The sequence below is a fragment of the Schistocerca cancellata genome, chromosome 1 (assembly GCF_023864275.1).
Source record: "Schistocerca cancellata isolate TAMUIC-IGC-003103 chromosome 1, iqSchCanc2.1, whole genome shotgun sequence".
NCBI lineage: Eukaryota > Metazoa > Arthropoda > Insecta > Orthoptera > Acrididae > Schistocerca > Schistocerca cancellata.
The window spans coordinates 1018922706-1018940937 of record NC_064626.1 but is presented as its reverse complement, the minus strand read 5'-3'; the positions used below and the strand labels follow the sequence as shown (position 1 = coordinate 1018940937).

Genomic DNA, 18232 nt, shown 5'->3' with positions numbered 1-18232 from the left:
AACGAATGCTTAGAATGAAAAGAAGAATAAGAAGAAGAAGATAAGGACAAGAAGAGAAGAGCTGGACGGAAAATAATAACAGAATAATAGTTGCAGCTTACGATATCCATATCCATACATTACAAGCGGACAATTATTTCAGATAAGTGGAGGAGGAAAAGCATAAGGAAATGAGGATAGAGTAGACAGAAAAGCTTGGAAGAACTTTTAAACTAAAAACTGAAAACAAAATAAGTGACAAGAGAGCATTTAGGGTACGGTCCCAAAATTACTTTCACTCATTAATGATGATAGTTATCCCCTTTATTCAGTATCAGGTCAGCTTGGGAAATTTATGATACTTCTCTACTTTCCCCAATTTTTCACCATTCTTCTTCTGTCTTCTATAACTGTTTGTTTCTGTCCAAGTTTCTTCTTAAACTGGTCTTGATGAAATTGGTTTCGCTTGTGTGGATCTTCCTCTTGTCCTCAAGGTAGGCCTCCATAACTTATTTTCATATGTTATGTTATGTGTTATGTGGTTTATTCATCTCATTACATACAATTTTCAAATCATTTGATTTGATGTACAAGAGACATGTCAAGGTTTACAAAAGAAACTTTTTTCACTTTTTTAAGAGAAATACAAAAGTTTACATTATATTTTACATTTCTAAGTTTCAGCTACACATGTACATAAAATAATAAATGTATTACAATCCCTGTGTTCAGATTGTGAAGCTGTCCTCAATGAATTCATCGACAGAATAATAACAGTTTTCCACCAGTAGAGTAAAGAGCAATCTTTTCAGTGAACCAATCTCCATTTTAAATATATTACTGCCTTTTATTTTATTGAAAATTTTTAACCCCATATACTCTGGCATTTGGGCATAAAGCTTTAAACGATGTGTTGGAAGTTTGAAGTTATCTCTGTGGCGAGTGCTGTAGTTGTGGTCAAAACGGAAATTGTCTAGTGTATGTTGATTTCTATATAGGAACACCACCATCTCATATATGTAAAGTGAGGGGATAGATAGTACTTTTAAATTTTTTAACAGTGGTCGACAGGATTCCCATTTTTTTTGCAACACACATGTTTCTAATTACTTTCTTTTGTAATACTAGGAGCCTAGTGACATTTGCTGAATTTCCCCAGAAGATTGTGCCATAACGAATAACTGACTCAAAGTAGCAGTGATAAACTATCTTTCTGGTATCCATGTTTGTGGCACCTGACAAAATACACATTGCAAATGCTAAGTTGTTCAGTTTATTTGCTAAGTAATCTATGTGTACCTTCCAATTTAAATTTTTGTCAAGATTTAGGCATAAGAACTTCACGTGGTTTGCTTCTGTTATATCCTGATCATTGCAAGTTATCTTTATTTCACTCCTTTCTACTGATTTAGCTTCAAATTGCATCATTTTGGTTTTAGTTACATTTAGTTTTAGTCCATTTTGATAGAACCAAGATTCAAGTTTTTCTAAAGTATTTTTGGCTTTTTCTGGAATATTTTCAGATGCCTCATTTTCAATTAGAACTGATGTATCATCAGCAAATAAGACTGAATGAACATCAATAGCAAGTGGTAGGTCATTTACGTAAAAAAGAAACAGATAGGGACCCAATATCGAACCTTGTGGGACTCCTTGGGAAACTGTTTTCCAGTCTAATGAATAATTGGTTCCATTTGAAGTTAAAATTACTCTTTGTTTCCTACCTGACAGGTAAGAGCTAAACCATTTTAAAGCAGTGTCTCTGATTCCATACATCTGTAATTTGTGGAGGAGTAATGCATGGTTCACTGAATCAAAAGCTTTAGTCAGATCACAGAATATACCTGTGACCTTTCTACCTTTATCTAACGTGGAGCATATTTTTTGGATAAACTCATTTATAGCATTCACAGTGCTTTTACCCTGTTGGAATCCGAACTGGTTTTTAAAAATTATATCATTTACAGTAAGAAAGTTATTAATTTGTTTTGCTGCAATCTTTTCAAATACTTTAGAGAAGACCGGCAAGAGAGAGATAGGGCGGTAATTCCCCATATCTTCTGTCGATCCTTTCTTGAATAGAGGTTTGATCTCACCATATTTCAATACCTCTGGAAAGCATCCCTGTTCATAAGATTGATTTATATATATTCGTCCACCTTCCATTCTCTGTAAACATCCTAACAATTTTAATCTATTCTTTTCATTTCTCTCAGTCCAATTTTTCTAACATCTTCATTCCTCACTCTGTGTTTCCTAATTTTTCCTAACATACTCATACTTCTTAGGAATTTCATTTTGCTGGCTCTCTTCTCTTCTTGTCATCGTCCAGATCTTTGATGCATATGTCAATACAGATGTAAAGTAAGTCTTGTACACCACTTCCCTGCACTTCACTGACACCTCCATCCCCCAGACTAAGCACCTTACACCATGGTAAAATGCATTTCTCTGTTGTACTCTTTTACTAATTTCTGCCTTCATCCTCACACACTGTATTATCACTCTTCCGTGATGACTCTAGGAATATACTAAAATCCCCTACAAATCACTCACACAGGGATCATGAGGACAAGACTAGAATAATTATAGCACACACAGAGGCATTTGACAATCATTGTTACCACATCCCATATGTGAGTGGAACATTTAGAAAGTCTAATAAATGGTACAATGGGACGTATCTTCTGCCATGCACTTCTCTTGGTTTGCAGAACATGGATGTAGATGTAGATGTAGACCACACACTTACTTTTCTCCACACTGCATTTCATGCCATATTTCTCAATTTTTTTCATTTAAAATATCTAGTTGTGCATGTATGTCCTTACTGTTGGTTCCCTACCGCACAATATCACCAGCAAATAACACTAACTCCATCTCCCTTCCTCCATGAGTTTCTTATGTCTCTTTGACAATTTCATCCATCACCACTGTAAATAATAATGGTGTCACCACTTTCTTATGGTCTCAACACTGTAACATTGTTAAACCAGTCAGTTCTTCCAACTTGAATATGGACACAGCTGGAGCTTTTGTCATACATTGCCTTTAATATTTTGTAGTATGTTTTCCATCTCACTTTCTTTCGGAAGTTCCCTGCACATTTTCTCTAGGAAAACTATTGGTATATCTCCATTAACAAGGACACCATATGAACTTCATCTCACAGATTTGATTCATATTGACATGGTGTATAAGGCATGACCAGGATCAAACATGTGTGAATAAGAAGACACAACTCTCAACCATTTTTGAGAAAACCGAGTTTGAAAATTTTAGGTGTACTTACATATTTTGTATGTGTCCACAAATGAGTGAGTAAGTCCTTAGTTTCATAAGCATGAGGTTTCTGGATTGAATCTTGCTGCTGGTACTACTTTTTTTGGTGAGTTATCTGCATCAATATTCAGTGCTATAATTCAATATGCATGGCACACCACAAAATTGTGTGACATCCAAGAACCATTTATCAACATAACAAAAGTTTGTTTTGCAATATACACACTGAAGAAACACCATCGACGAACAAAAATTTGGTGTTTCTTCCATCTGCTTTATGTCACAATAATTACTGTTTTCCATATTCCTACAACTATTATCATCCTGATTCATGCAGTGCCTCATAGGTTACCCATTATACATGTAACAAATGTAGATACAATGATATAAATAAAATGACTACACTGATTTGACTATAAGTTATCATATACCCTTTTTTTCATTTCCAATCTCCCTGAGAAAATACTTCCTCTTTTTTTGTATTAAAGATTAGGAAAATAGTAAATTAATGACTAGTTATCGATACTTTTCGCAAGTCATAATAAATCTGTTGTTAGTATTTTGTGGGAATGAAAAATAAACTACCAGCAGTGAGATTTGATGCAGAGACCTTGCCCATATGAAACTAAGCACTTACTCCCTTCGCTGTGAATTCCATGAACAAAGCTTACAGCATAAGCATATCAATAATTCTCAAACTTGATTTTCTCAAAACCAAGTGAAAGTTGCTTCTTCATGTTTACATATGTTACAGTAATAGTCATTCCATAAACACCCTATCAAATGAATCAGATTAGTGAGGGAAGTCTGTACTGTCCCCTTGAAAGTCAATAAATGTCATCACAAGATCTTTCCCCTACTCTGAATACCTTTCCATCAACTGTCTCATAATTAAGATTGGATCCACTGTTGTCCATCTGTATTGAAAACTGTATAGCTTGCTAATCTTATCCACCCACATATCACAAGTAAATTTTCAGTCTCTTCATAAAGATTAATTTGTTTCAAAACTTCGAGAAATGTAAGAAGTTTTCAACAATTACTTTTCTAATACAGTACAGCAATTAATAAATACACACCTTGAAAAAGAGCCAGCCAGTCACTCAGATCAAAACATTCATCCAAACACATTATTCATGTATCCAGCAACACCTGAGGAACTGTCAAGAATCCTAAAAGAATTACCTAATAAATATTCAGTGTGTGTTGATGAGATACCAGATGCTACAATCAAAGTAAGCAAAACATTATTGTGGAACCACTAATAGAGATAGTAAACCCATCTTTTGAGAGTGATGTATTTCCAAGTACTCTAAAAACTGAAAAAGTAACACCTTTGCATAAGAAGAGTGCAAAACACGAAACAGTTAATTATAGGCTAGTTTCAGTATTGTCAGGCTTTAGCAAAATTATGGAAAAAATGTTCCTTAGAAGATTAAAAGTTTTCTTAAGTAAAGTGAGGTTGATAAGTGACTCCCAACATGGGTTCATAGCTGGAAAGTCAACACAGACAGCAAATTTTGCCTTCTTAAATGAAGTATTAAAAGCAGTGGATGACAAGCAAAATGTCTCTCGGATATTTCTGGATCTAAGTAAAGCCTTCAATGTTGTTGATCATGGCAATCTCTTGCATAAATTAAGTAATAATGGAATTAGAGGCCAGTCTTAATGGTGGCTCCAGTCATACCTTAGTAACCATCAGCAGATTACAGAAATAAAACACAAAGATAGTGAAACACAAAAAAATTACTAGTTTTTACAGTGATGAGGAGGAAATCAAGCACAAGGGTCAGTTCAGGGACATGTCCTATTTCTCCTATATGTAAATGACTTGGCTAGTAAAATATATAATGGATCCACTGTACTCTTTGAAAAGGGAACTAACATTCTAATTAAATGCCAGAATGAGGAAACTCTATAGGAGGCTGCAATATCAGTTATGCATACCTTAATGCACTGGTTCAGGACCAATAGGCTTCTCATACATTCTGAAAAAACTGTGGAAGTTAGCTTCCACACCATATATAACCTCCAGCCTGCAAACCCTGTTTTCACTATCGAAGGAAAGAATGTGTCAAAGGTCATGGTTCTTGTTCTGGTCTTCAGTCCAGGGACTGGTTTGATGCAGATCTCTTCATGCTACTCTATCCCGTGCAAGCCTCTTCATCTCCCAGTACCTACTGAAACCTACATCTATCTGAATCTGCTTAATGTATTCATCTCTTGGTCTCCCTCTGCAATTTTTACCCTCCACACTGCCCTCCAATACTAAACTAATGATTCCTTGATGCCCCAGAATATGTCCTACCACCCGATCCCTTCTTCTAGTCAAGTTGTGCCACAAATTTCTCTTCTCTCCAATTCCACTCAATACCTCCTCATTAGTTATGTGATCTACCCATCTAATCTTCAGCATTCTTCTGTAGCGCCACATTTCGAAAGTTTCTATTCTCTTCTTGTCCAAACTATTTATCGTCCATGTTTCACTTCCATACATGGCTACACACTATACAAAAACTTTCAAAAACAGCTTCCTGACACTTAATTAAATACTCGATGTTAATAAATTACTCTTCTTCAGGAACACATTCCTTGCCATTGCCAGTCTACATTTTACATCCTCTCTACCTTGACCATCATCAGTTATTTTGCTCCCCAAATAGCAAAACTCATCTACTACTTTAAGTGTCTCTTTTCCTAATCTAATTCCCTCAGAATTAACTGACTTAATTCGACTACATTCCATTGTCCTCACTTAGCCTTTAGTGATGTTCATCTTATATCCAACTTTCAAGCCACTATCCATTCTGTTCAACTGCTCTTCCAAGTCCCTTGCTGTCTCTGACAGAATTACAATGTCATCGGTGAACCCCCAGATTTTTATTTCTTCTACATGGATTTTAATTCCTACTCCAAATTTTGCTTTTGTTTCCTTCACTGCTTGCTCAATATAAAGATTGAATAACATTGGGGAGAGGCTACAACCCTGTCTCACTCCCTTCCCAACCACTGCTTCCCTTTCATGCCCCTCGACTCTTATAACTGCCATCTGGTTGCTGTACAAATTTTAAATAGCCTTTCGCTCCCTGTATTTTACTCCTGCCACCTTCAGAATTTGAAAGAGAGTATTCCAGTCAACAATGTCAAATGCTTTCTCCAAGTCTACAAATGCTAGAAACGTAGGTTTGCCTTTCCTTAATCTAGCTTCTAAGATAAGTCGTAGGGTCAGTATTGCCTCACGTGCCCTATATTTCTACGGAATCCAAACTGATCTTCCCTGAAGTCAGCTTCTACCAGTTTTTCCATTTGTCTGTAAAGAATTCACATTAGTATTTTGCAGCTGTGAGTTATTAAACTGATAGTTCGCTAATTTTCATGTCTGTCAACACTTGATTTCTTTGGGATTGAAATTATTATATTCTTCTTGAAGTCTGAGGGTATTTCACCTGTCTCATACATCTTGCTCCTCAGATGGTAGAGTTTTGTTAGGGCTGGCTCTCCCAAGGCTGTTAGGGCTGGCTCTCCCAAGGCTGTCAGTAGTTCTAATGAAATGTTGTCTACTTCCGGGGCCTTGTTTCGACTTAGGTCTTTCAGCGCTCTGTCAAACACATCACACAGTATCATATCTCCCATTTCATCTTCATCTACATTCTCTTCCATTTCCATAATATTGTCCTCACGTATATTGCCCTTGTATATACCCTCTATATACTTGGTTGGTTTGTGGGATTAAAGGGACCAGACTCTCTACTTCTTCCACCATTCTGTTTTCCCTTCTTTGCTTAGAACTGGGTTTCCATCTGAACACTTGATGTTCATGCAGGTGGTTCTCTTTTCTCCAAAGGTCTCTTTAATTTTCCTGTAGGAATTATCTATCTTAGCCTTAGTAATATATGCCTCTACATCCTTACATTTGTCCTCTAGCCATCCCTGCTCAGCCATTTTGCACTTTCTGACAATCTCATTTTTGAGACTTTGTATTCCTTTTTGCCTGCTTCATTTACTCCATTTTTATATTTTCTCCTTACATCAATTAAATTCAATATTTATTCTGTTACCCAAGGATTTATACTAGCCCTTGTCTTTTTACCTACTTTATCCTCTGCTGTCTTCACTATTTCATCCCTCAAAGATACCCATTCTTCTTCTACTGTTTCTCTTTCCCCCATTCCTGTCAAACGTTCCCTAATGTTCTCCCTGAAACTCTCTACAATCTCTGGTTCTGTCAGTTTACCCAGATCCCATTTCCTGAAATTCCCACCTTTTTGCAGTTTCGTCAGTTTTAATCTACAGTTCATAACTAATAGATTGTGGTCAGAGTCCACATCTGCCCCTGGAAATGACTTACAATTTAAAACCTGGTTCCTAAATCTCTGTCTTACCATTATACATTCTATGTTAAAACCTCCAGTATCTCCAGGCCTCTTCCATGTAAACAACCTTCTTTCATGATTCTTGAACCAAGTGTTAGCTATGATTAAGTTATGCTCTGTGCAAAATTCTACCAGGCAGCTTCCTCTTTCATTTCTTACCCCCATTCCATATTCACCTACTATGTTTCCTTCTCTTCCTTTTCCTACTATCGAATTCGAGTCACTCATGACTATTAAATTTTCGTCTCCCTTCACTATCTGAATAATTTCTTTTACCTCATCATAAATTTCATCAATCTCTTCGTCATCTGCGGAGCTAGTTGGCATATAAACTTGTACTACTGTGGTAGGCATGGGCTTCATGTCTACGTGGCCACAACAATGCATTCATTATGCTGTTTGTAGTAGCTTACCTGCATTCCTATTTTTTTAATTCATTATTAAACTTACTCCTGCGTTACCCCTATTTGATTTTGTATTTATAACCCTGTATTCACCTGAGGAGAAGTCTTGTTCCTCCTGCCAATGAACTTCACTAATTCCCATTATATCTAACTTTAACCTATCGATTTCCCTTTTTCAATTTTCTAAACTACCTGCCCGATTAAGGGATCTGACATTCAACGATTCGATCTGTAGAACGCCAGTTTTCCTTCTCCTGATAATGACATCCTCCTGAGTAATCCCCGCTCGGAGATCCAAATGGGGGACTATTTTACCTCCGGAATATTTTACCCAAGAGGATGCCATCATTATTTAACCATACAGTAAAGCTGCATACCCGTGGGAAAAATTATACCTGTAGTTTCCCCTTGCTTTCAGCCATTCGCAGTACCAGCACAGGAAGGCCGTTTTGGTTAGTGTTACAAGGCCGGATCAATCAGTCATCCAGACTGTTGCCCCTGCAACTACTGAAAAGGCTGCTGCCCCTCTTCAGGAAGCACACATTTGTCTGGCCTCAAAAGGTACCCCTCCATTGTAGTTGCAAGTATGGTACGGCTATCCGTATTGCTGAGGCACACAAGCCTCCCCACCAACAGCAAGGTCCAAGGGGATCATGGGAGGGGGGGGGGGGGGATAAGGAAAGAATGTGTTGAAGGTCAGTCATACAAAATTTCTAGGCATTCATATTCAGGCAGATCTGAAGGAGAAGGTACACCTAAACAATTTAAATAAGAGACTGAATTCACTAGCATAAGCTGATAGGATCCTCACTCAGAATACAAGCTGCAAATCAGTGCTTACAATGTACCATTGTAGTGCACAGTCGCTACTTATGTATGGAATAACTTTTTGGGAAAATTCCACAAATTATACAAAAACTTTTAAAATACAGAAAAAGATTCTGAGAGTGATAAAAGAATCTACATGCAAGGATTCCTGTAGACCTCTTGTTAAAACTCTCAAAACATTGCCACTGCCTTGTTTGTATATATACAAAATACTGATTTTCACAAAAGGGAGCATCTTAAAAAGGAAAGTCTCTTCAGACACAACTATGATATACACACATATGAAACTAGGCAGAAGATAAACCTACACATGAACACAGTAAATACAAAATTATGCAAAATAGGAGTGTATCATACTGGAACTGTGTTATATAACCATCTGCCTTCTTACGTAAAATGCATACCAACAATAAATGCATTTACAATAAAGTTAAAACAGTTCTTGTTTGACCACTGCTTCTATTCTTTGCCTGAATTTATGAAACATCATAATAAGTAAACCAAATTTTACTAATTGTCAATTCATAATATAGTTTATGTTGTTCTTATCATGTCATCTCACTTAATAACTGCTATTATCACATGTAGAAGCAATGTAGTACACCAACCTACTTTATTAACCATTTTGATTATGTTAACAATGTAGTCAAAATGACTACAGCACTCTAAATTAACTAGGTTTACCACTGTCCTACATCACATGCACAAACAATGTATCGTCAACTGGGGTTAGTTTGGTCCTTGCGGGTTTACTTTGGTCCAACATCAAAAAAAAGTTTTAAATTTTTGTGCTGAACAAACAAAACAAGTTATATTGGTATTTTTGGGTTTAAAATATATTTTATACGCTACTTGATGGTATTTTAACAGTTTTGGGTACTTTAAAATTTTTACCACTGGCAACAATGGAGTTTTTGTAAACCTTTGCTTTGATGTGTGATCTGATTACCTCCAAACTTTTCATCATGGACAAATTCAGTAACAAGATAAAAATAGGGTAAGTGTCAAAATACTTTCTTTCATAATCTGTTACCAATGTGTAATTGTTTTTCCTTATTCTTTTTTTAAACAGTACATGTTTAACTCTTTATTAACTTCATCTAAAAACTAGTTTTTCAGGGCTACTTTGCACCAGGCCTAATTTGGACTAAAGCAGCCCCATCAATTTACAAATACGATTTTTACTTCCAAATTAAAAACAAAAATAGTTTTACTAACATTGTTGTATATGTTACTGTTGTGCAAGATTATTTTGGTACTTTCTGTTCCAGTTTCTGATTGCAGAATGACGAGAACCTACGAGAGAAAGCCAGGTTCAAGAAAGTACATTGATTATAATGCTGAGACCTTGGAAGGTTGTTTGAAGGGCATACAAAGTGGATTAAGAACACAACAAAGTGCAAGTCAGTATTACAATGTACCTAGAAGCACAATAATAAATAACAGGGGTGCATAGTAAAGAGTTTTAAAAACAACTTTCCAGGTCCACATTGGGCAGCGTCATTTGGAAAATGTGACCCTGAGTTAACGATGTGTACAGCAAGCAACATTAAAAGAGTAAGGGCTGCTATTGATGAAATGGTAGTCAATGTTAATTTTGACAACATACAAACTATTCTCAGTAACGTTCCAGATGAGAACATATGGAATTATGATGAGCCAAACCTGCGAGATGACCCTGGAGCAAGCAAGATCATTTGTAAAAGGGGGCAGAAGTATGTTGAACACAAAATGTAATCAACAAAGTCTTGTATTTCTTTAAAGTTTTGTGGAAGTGGCTGTTGAGGGATGTTACCACCCTATGTGGTGTCTAAGTCTGAGCACTTATGGTCTACATAGACCAAAGGTGGTCCTGTGGGATGCAGGTACAACAGAACAAAAAGTGCGTGGTTTGATTCGGGGACATTCAAAGAGTGGTTTATGAGCACCTAACTTCCTCAGTTGAAAAAGCTGCCTGGTGTCAAGGTTGTGTTTTGGGTCTACTTAAGTTCCCACATCAAATTAGAAATTGTAAAAGCTTGTGAGGATAATGATGTGAAGTTTGTGTCTCTGCCACCGAACTCGAAACATATCACCCAACTGCTGGATGTCACCTACTGTGGCCTATGAAAAGGTAGTGGCATAAGATATTGACTTTGTGGAAAGAAAAAAAAAAACAAGTCAATGACAGGCTTGCCCAAGGATCAGTTTCCTAAACCGCTAAAACAGCTGGTTGATTGTTTGTATGTAGCAGCCTGCAGCCCTGCAGCCAGGCAACTAGCCAGAGTTTTGGTGTTCTCATAAAGATAAGTCATTTTAGATTATAAAAACATATAGTTTAGTACTGATTACATCGTAAATATGTGTATTAGTGTGACTTTTAAGGGCCAGCTCAGTTGGCGGTGCGGTCTAACGCACGTCTTTACGGGCGGGAAGGAGCGCCTGGTCCCCGGCACGAATCCGCCCGGTGGATTTGTGGCGAGGTCTGGTCAACCAGCCAGTCTGTGGATGGTTTTTAGTTGGTTTTCCATCTGCCTCAGCAAATGCGGACTGGTTCCCCTTATTCTGACTCAGTTACACTATGTCAGCGATTGCTGCGCAAACAAGTTCTCCACGTACTCGTACACCACCATTACTCTAACACGCAAACATAGGGGTTACACTCATCTGGTGTGAGACGTTCCCTGGGGGTCCACTAGGGGCCGAACCGCACAATAACCCTGGGTTCGGTGTGGGGCGGCGGAGGGGTGAAGTGGACTGCGGTAGTCGTCGTGGGTTGTGGACCACTGCGGCTGTGGCGGGGATGGAGCCTCTCCGTCATTTCTAGGTCCCCGGTTAAAATACACTACAATACAAATACAGTGCCTTTTAAGTGTACCATTAAAGGTTTCATTTTTCTTTACGTAATATAGCAGGAAATGCAAAAAGATCGTACAGTCATATTTTCTGTTTATGTTTTGCTGCATCAAATCTATAGAATTTTGTTTAGTTGTTCTTTGCTCTCTCCAGCAATTTAACTGTAGCATACCCCTTCATTATTTAACTCACATTTCTGGAAAGTAGCGTAAACTTTAAGTTGTTCTTTCAGAAACTGTGCACTGTTATTTTTGTTTACACTCAGTTGCGAATAGGCCAAATTTGTGGAACCATATTTTCATGTTTATCTGTAATTTAACTGTCTTATTCTTAATGAATTATTACGTTTATCATGAGTGAAAAGTGCTTGAATTGTCATCGAATTGTTAGGTCGGGGCTTTGGTGTGATGGGTGCTGTAGTTTTCTCCATGTGGCTGACTGTAGTGGCGTGGGAATAGGGGAAGTAAATGAGACTCATCAGTGGTTTTGTAGGATATGTAGTAGAGATAAGAAGATACTAGAATGGGAGGGGAAAATTGCCACTCTTCAGCCTGAGTTAGATAAGGCCAGGGAGAATCTTGACTGGTTAAGGAGGGAGAATGGTAAAGAAAGGTGGGAAGTGGCAACAGGCATCGGGAGGAACAGGCCTAGAACTTTTTCTGACAGCTTCGTGGTGAATGTGGAAAATAGATTTGACCTGTTGCTTTAGTTAGAAGCTGGTGAGCCTCAAGCAGTTGCAGGTGTAGACAGGGCAGAACAAACTTTCAGCAGAAAATTTAAAAGTAAGAATGTAGGGAAATCAGTAAAGAGAAAGAAAGTGTTGTTGTTAGGTAGTTTCCATGGAAGAGGTATTGGCCAACTTTTGCAGAATGAACTAGGATCAGAATATCAGGTCACCAATTTTTTTAAACCTAGTGCTCGTCTGGAGCAGGTGACAGAGGATTTAGGATCACTTTGCAAAGATTTCACTAAGGAAGACACTGAGGTTATAGTGGGTGGGGCAGGTAATAGTATTGACAAAGATCCTAGGTAGAGTACAGAGTGTGACCTGGCAAAGATTGCATCAGTATTGAAGCATACTAGAGTTGAGTTTGTATCTGTTCTTTGGCGCCATGACCCACCTCATTTGAACTCTTCCATTAAGAGAGTTAATTTGGAGTTGGAACGGCTGCTTATGTCGGGTGCAGGGTCATACATTGGTGTGGTTCCTGTTGATTCTCTCAATAGGTGGGATTATACTACGCGTGGCTTTATACTACACATGGCTTTCACCTCAACAGGAAATGGAAGGATAAACTGGCTGGGAAAATAGCAGGAAAGTTAAAGGGGGGAGGCACTGCCATGAGTGATAAAATACCAGTGGTTATAGGGTTCAGAAAAGACCCTTTTTTGGGGTAGGGAGGACAGAAAGAAACCTAATTTTAAGAGAAGTTAGGAGCGAGACAAACTTTCAGTTTGAGAAAAAAACCAAAAAACAAAAGTCTAGCTTATTACATCAGCCTAAACAGCTACTGGTTAAGAATTTTCAACACTCAGCAAATATTTCAACTCTACCCAATTTTAACTCAGTCACTGTGAAATGTCAGCTATCTTTATTGCATCAAAATATTTGACGACTGAGAAATAAAATCAATGAATTAATTATCTGCATAGATGAATTAGAGTCTTCAAACCCAAATGACATAATCTGCCTATCTGAACATCATCTGACCACTGGTATAGAACTTTTAAGTGTCACAGGGTTTAGGTTAGCATCTCATTTTTGTAGAGCAGAAATGGAGAAAGGAGGAGTTGCCACATTCATCAGGAACTGTCATAAATTTAAGGACATAGACATTCATAAATTTTGCCTAGAACAGCATATGGAAGCATGTGCAACAGAAGTAGAATTTCACAAAAAATTCTTCATAATATTAAGTGTATATCAAGCACCTGCAGGTAACTTTAACCTGTTCATAAACCACCTTGAAGCTGTACTGGCCCATTTAACAACAAAAACAAAGAAATAGTGGTTGCTGGTGATTTCAATGTAGATTTCCTTAAAGACTCTATCAATAAGAACTTATTTGAGTTAGTAACACTATCATTCAACTTAATTCCCACTGTAAAGTTCCCCACTAGGGTAGCCAATTGCCCACTAACAGACATTGATAATATCTTTATAGAAAAGTCCAATGAACAAAGTTATATTACAAAATCAATAGTCAATGGCCTCTCAGACCATGACATGCAGTTCCTTCAGTTAAATGTTAATACTGAACAGGATATAAAATCTGTTAAATCTGAGTTCAAGAGGGTAATCAATAAGCCAAAAATAGATTATTTTAGGACACTTCTCAGAGACATTCACTGAACTGATGTTTACAGTGCTCATGGCATGAATGAAAAATATAACAGTTTTGCTAATAAAGTGATTACCTTATTTGAACACTGTTTTCCCCCAAAACTAACCAAGGTTAAAGCAGAGTAGACAAGTGTAATGTGCTGCGAATACATAGAAAGAAACAGCAACTGGAAGCAGTTAATTCCATAAATTATCTGGGAGTACGAATTTGGAGTGATTTAAAATGGAATGATCATATCAAGTTGATCGTTGGTAAAGCAGATGCCAGACTGAGATTCATTGGAAGAATCCTAAGGAAATGCAATCCGAAAACAAAGGAAGTAGGTTACAGTACACTTGTCCACCCACTGCTAGAATACTGCTCAGCAGTGCGGGATATGTACAAGATAGGGTTGATAGAAGAGATAGAGAAGATCCAACGGAGAGCAGTGCGCTTCATTACAGGATCATTTAGTAATCGCGAAAGCGTTATGGAGATGATAGATAAACCCCAATGGAAGACTGCAGGAGAGATGCTCAGTAGCTTGGTATGGGCTTTTGTTGAAGTTTCGAGAACATACCTTCACCGAGGAGTCAAGCAGTATATTGCTCCCTCCTATGTATATCTCATGAAGAGACCATGAGGATAAAATCAGAGAGATTAGAGCCCACACAGAGGCATACCAGAGGCATACCTTCTTTCCACGAACAATATGAGACTGGAATAGAAGGGAGAACCGATAGAGGTGCTCAAGGTACCCTCCGCCACACACCGTCAGGTGGCTTGCGGAGTATGAATGTAGATGTAGATGTAGATGTAGAGTCTACAAAGAAGCCATGGATTACTCAAAGAATAGGGGTATCTTGTAAAGCAAAAAGAAAACGGTATCTGTCAATTCGAAACAGTTCTGATGTTGATACTACAGCACATTACAAGAAATACTGCAAAATATTACAGACTGTAATATGGACATCAAAGCAAATATACTACAATGAAAAGATAGTCTTATCAGATGACAAAATAAAGACAATATAGGATATAGTGAAGGAGGAGACAGGTAGAACCAGACATGGAGAGGGACAAATAGCATTAAGAGTAAATGATACATAGGTGACAGACATGTATAGTGTTGCACAACTTTTTAACAAACATTTTATACCTGTTACTGAAAAGATGGGGTTGTCAGGTTCTGTAGCTGCTGCTATGGAATACCTCAGACCAGACATTTCAAGTAACTTCCATAATATGAATTTGATACTAACTACCCCAGCAGAAATAATGTTCGACATAAAATCTTTAAAATCAAAAACATCTAGTGGGTATGATTAAATATCAACAAAGTTAATTAAATAATGTAATTCTGAGTTAAGTAACATAATAAGCTATCTGTGTAACCAGTCATTTATCAGTGGAATATTTCCTGAATGATTGAAATATGCTGAAGTTAAGCCATTGTTTAAGAAGGGAGATAAAGAAACAGCATCAGATTTCCATCAAATTTCACTTTTGCCTGCATTCTCAAAAATTTTAGAAAAAGTAATGTACAATCGGCTTTATAACCATCTTATCTCAAATAATGTACTGTCAAAGTTGCAGTTAGGATTTCTAAACGGTTCTGATATTGAGAAGGCTATCTACACTTACAGTGAAAATGTGCTTAATTAATTAGACAAAAAATTGCAGGCAACTGGTATATTTTGTGATCTTTCAAATGCATTTGACTGTGTAAATCACAATATCCTTTTAAGTAAATTAGAATATTAGAATACAGGAAATGCTGCAAAATGGTTCAAATCTTATATCTCTGGCAGGAAACAAAGGGTGTTATTAGGAAAGAGACACGTATTTCGCTATCAGGCATCATCCAACTGGGAACTAATTACATGTTGGGTCCCACAAGGTTCCATTTTGGGGCCCTTACTTTTTCTTGTGTATATCAATGACCTTTCATCTGTAACATTACCAGATGCCAAGTTCATTTTGTTTGCTGATGATACAAACATTGCAATAAATAGCAAACCAAGTGTAGTCTTAGAAAGATTGGCTAATAAAATATTTATAGACATTAATCACTTGTTCCTAGCCAATTCTTTGTCACTAAACTTTGAAAAATCCACTACATACAGTTCAGAACTTGTAAGGGGCATCCCACGTGTATATGCCTAACATACAATGACAAGCAGATAGAAGAAGTGGACAGTGTTAAATTCTTGGGATTACAGATTGTTAATAAATTCAACTGGGAGGAGCACACCACACAGCTGCTGATGTGTCTTAACAAATCTCTATTTGCAATGCGAATTGTGTCAGACATAGGGGATAAAAAATGAAAAAGCTGGCATACTATGCTTACTTTCAGTCCATAATGTCATATGGGATTATTTGTTGGGGTAATTCATCAAGCCAAGCTAAAGTTTTCCAGGTACAAAAACGGGCAGTAAGAGTTATATGTGGTGTGAACTCAAGAAAGTCCTGCAGAAGCCTGTTTAGGGAACTAAGGATACTAACTACTGCTTCCCAATATATTTCTTCCTTAAAAATATATCACTTTTTCAAACCAACAGCTCAATTTATAGAATCAATATAAATAAGAATAAGCTACACAAGGATTTAAAGTCACCTACTCTTGTACAAAAAGGTGTGCATTATTCAGCAACACACATTTTCAATAACTTGCCAGCAGCCATAAAAAGTTTAACAACCAATGAAATTCAGTTTAAGAGAAGCCTAAAGGATTTATTGGTGGCCAACTCCTTCTACTCCATTGATGAATTTCTCAGTAGAACCAACTGATTTATATATAACTTCTGCACAATTTCAGTGCAGTAATGTGTTCATTGTAAATAAGTATTATAGTAGTTCTATTACATGTGTATTACCTTATAAATAAAAAAACTTTTTTATTTTATTTTAAATTCAGTGCATTAGTGTTTGTAAAATGATTATTTCCTATAGTGTTCATTTAAAAATGACAATTATTCCACTTGGGACATGTGGAAGGTAAATTAGCTTATTTGTTTCAGTTGTAAATATTTGTCACGTATTATTGTTTTTCTGACATGTTCTACATCCGGGAGGACCTCCTCACTATGGATCAATTGGAATGAAAGTAAATCTAATCTAATCTCTAATCTAATCTAGAGAAGAAGGAAAATATGATATCTGGATTTTTAAAAACCGGTATCATGCCTTTTGACAGAACCAAAGTACTGGGGTGCTTGCCTCAACATGGTAAACAGCCCTATGAAAAGTGTAATTGGAGCAAGTTTCATGCAACACTTCGCAGAAAAAGGAAGGATATGACAAAATGTACTAGGTCAAATAACAAACATAAGAAGTTGGATGTTCCAGCTGGAAAAAGTTTTTGTTCAGAGTTGTTTGATGAGTCGAGCGAAAAGGAAATGGACTTTGAAGGCACATCAACTTCTACACCTAAGGCAAAAAAAAAGGGGCCCATCAAAGAAAGTAAGAACCAGCAAGTGAATCAGATAACTCTAGTTCTTACAATATTCATGATGACAGTGCTTCTGGTTATGGCTCACACCTTTCTTTAACTGAAAGTGAATCTGAAGATTTCGATGTAGAATTTCGTACCATCAAGCCTATCAAGGAAGCACCACCAGCACCGGACCTAGAATCACTCAAAAGTAACTTGAAAGAACGCGACTTTGTTATTGTCATGTATGAAGGAAAGCACTATCCAGGTTCAATAACAAAACTACCTGATGGGGGAGAGTTAGGCCCTACAGTAGACTGTATCAGCAAGACCAAAAAGTCCTGGAAGTGATCTGAAGAAAATGATATTCTTGTTTATGAGTGGACTGACATGTTCAAGAAACAAGGACACTTTAATATTCCTGGGATTGCTGGTTTTGAGTTGGTATAAGAAATTAGTATTAAAAAAGTCTGTAGAACAAAAATACAGGTTTTCCATGTTCTTCACATCAAATCCAAAATTTTGTTTTCTTTATAGGCATTTCAAGAAGTAAATAATTTTATTTGCTACTTTGTATTGTCATTTCATTACCTGATCATTGTGTAAGGGGTTACAATAGTGCAACATTTGATTTGTATTCAGTTTGTATTAAAATAAGTGAGTGGTCCAAAGTAGCCCCAAGCAGGGGCTACATTAAAAATAAAAATAAAAAATAAAAATAGATAATTTCTTCAAAAAAAGTTGATGCAGTTACTTCTTTATACTTTGTTA

General features: G+C 36.9%; 1 protein-coding gene across 1 annotated transcript in view; it reads right to left on the bottom strand.

Annotated features, from left to right (window-relative positions):
• The window catches only part of LOC126089419 (ankyrin-1-like), a 337936-nt gene that overhangs the window by 161787 nt on the left and 157917 nt on the right, over positions 1-18232 (bottom strand). The window lies entirely within an intron of this gene.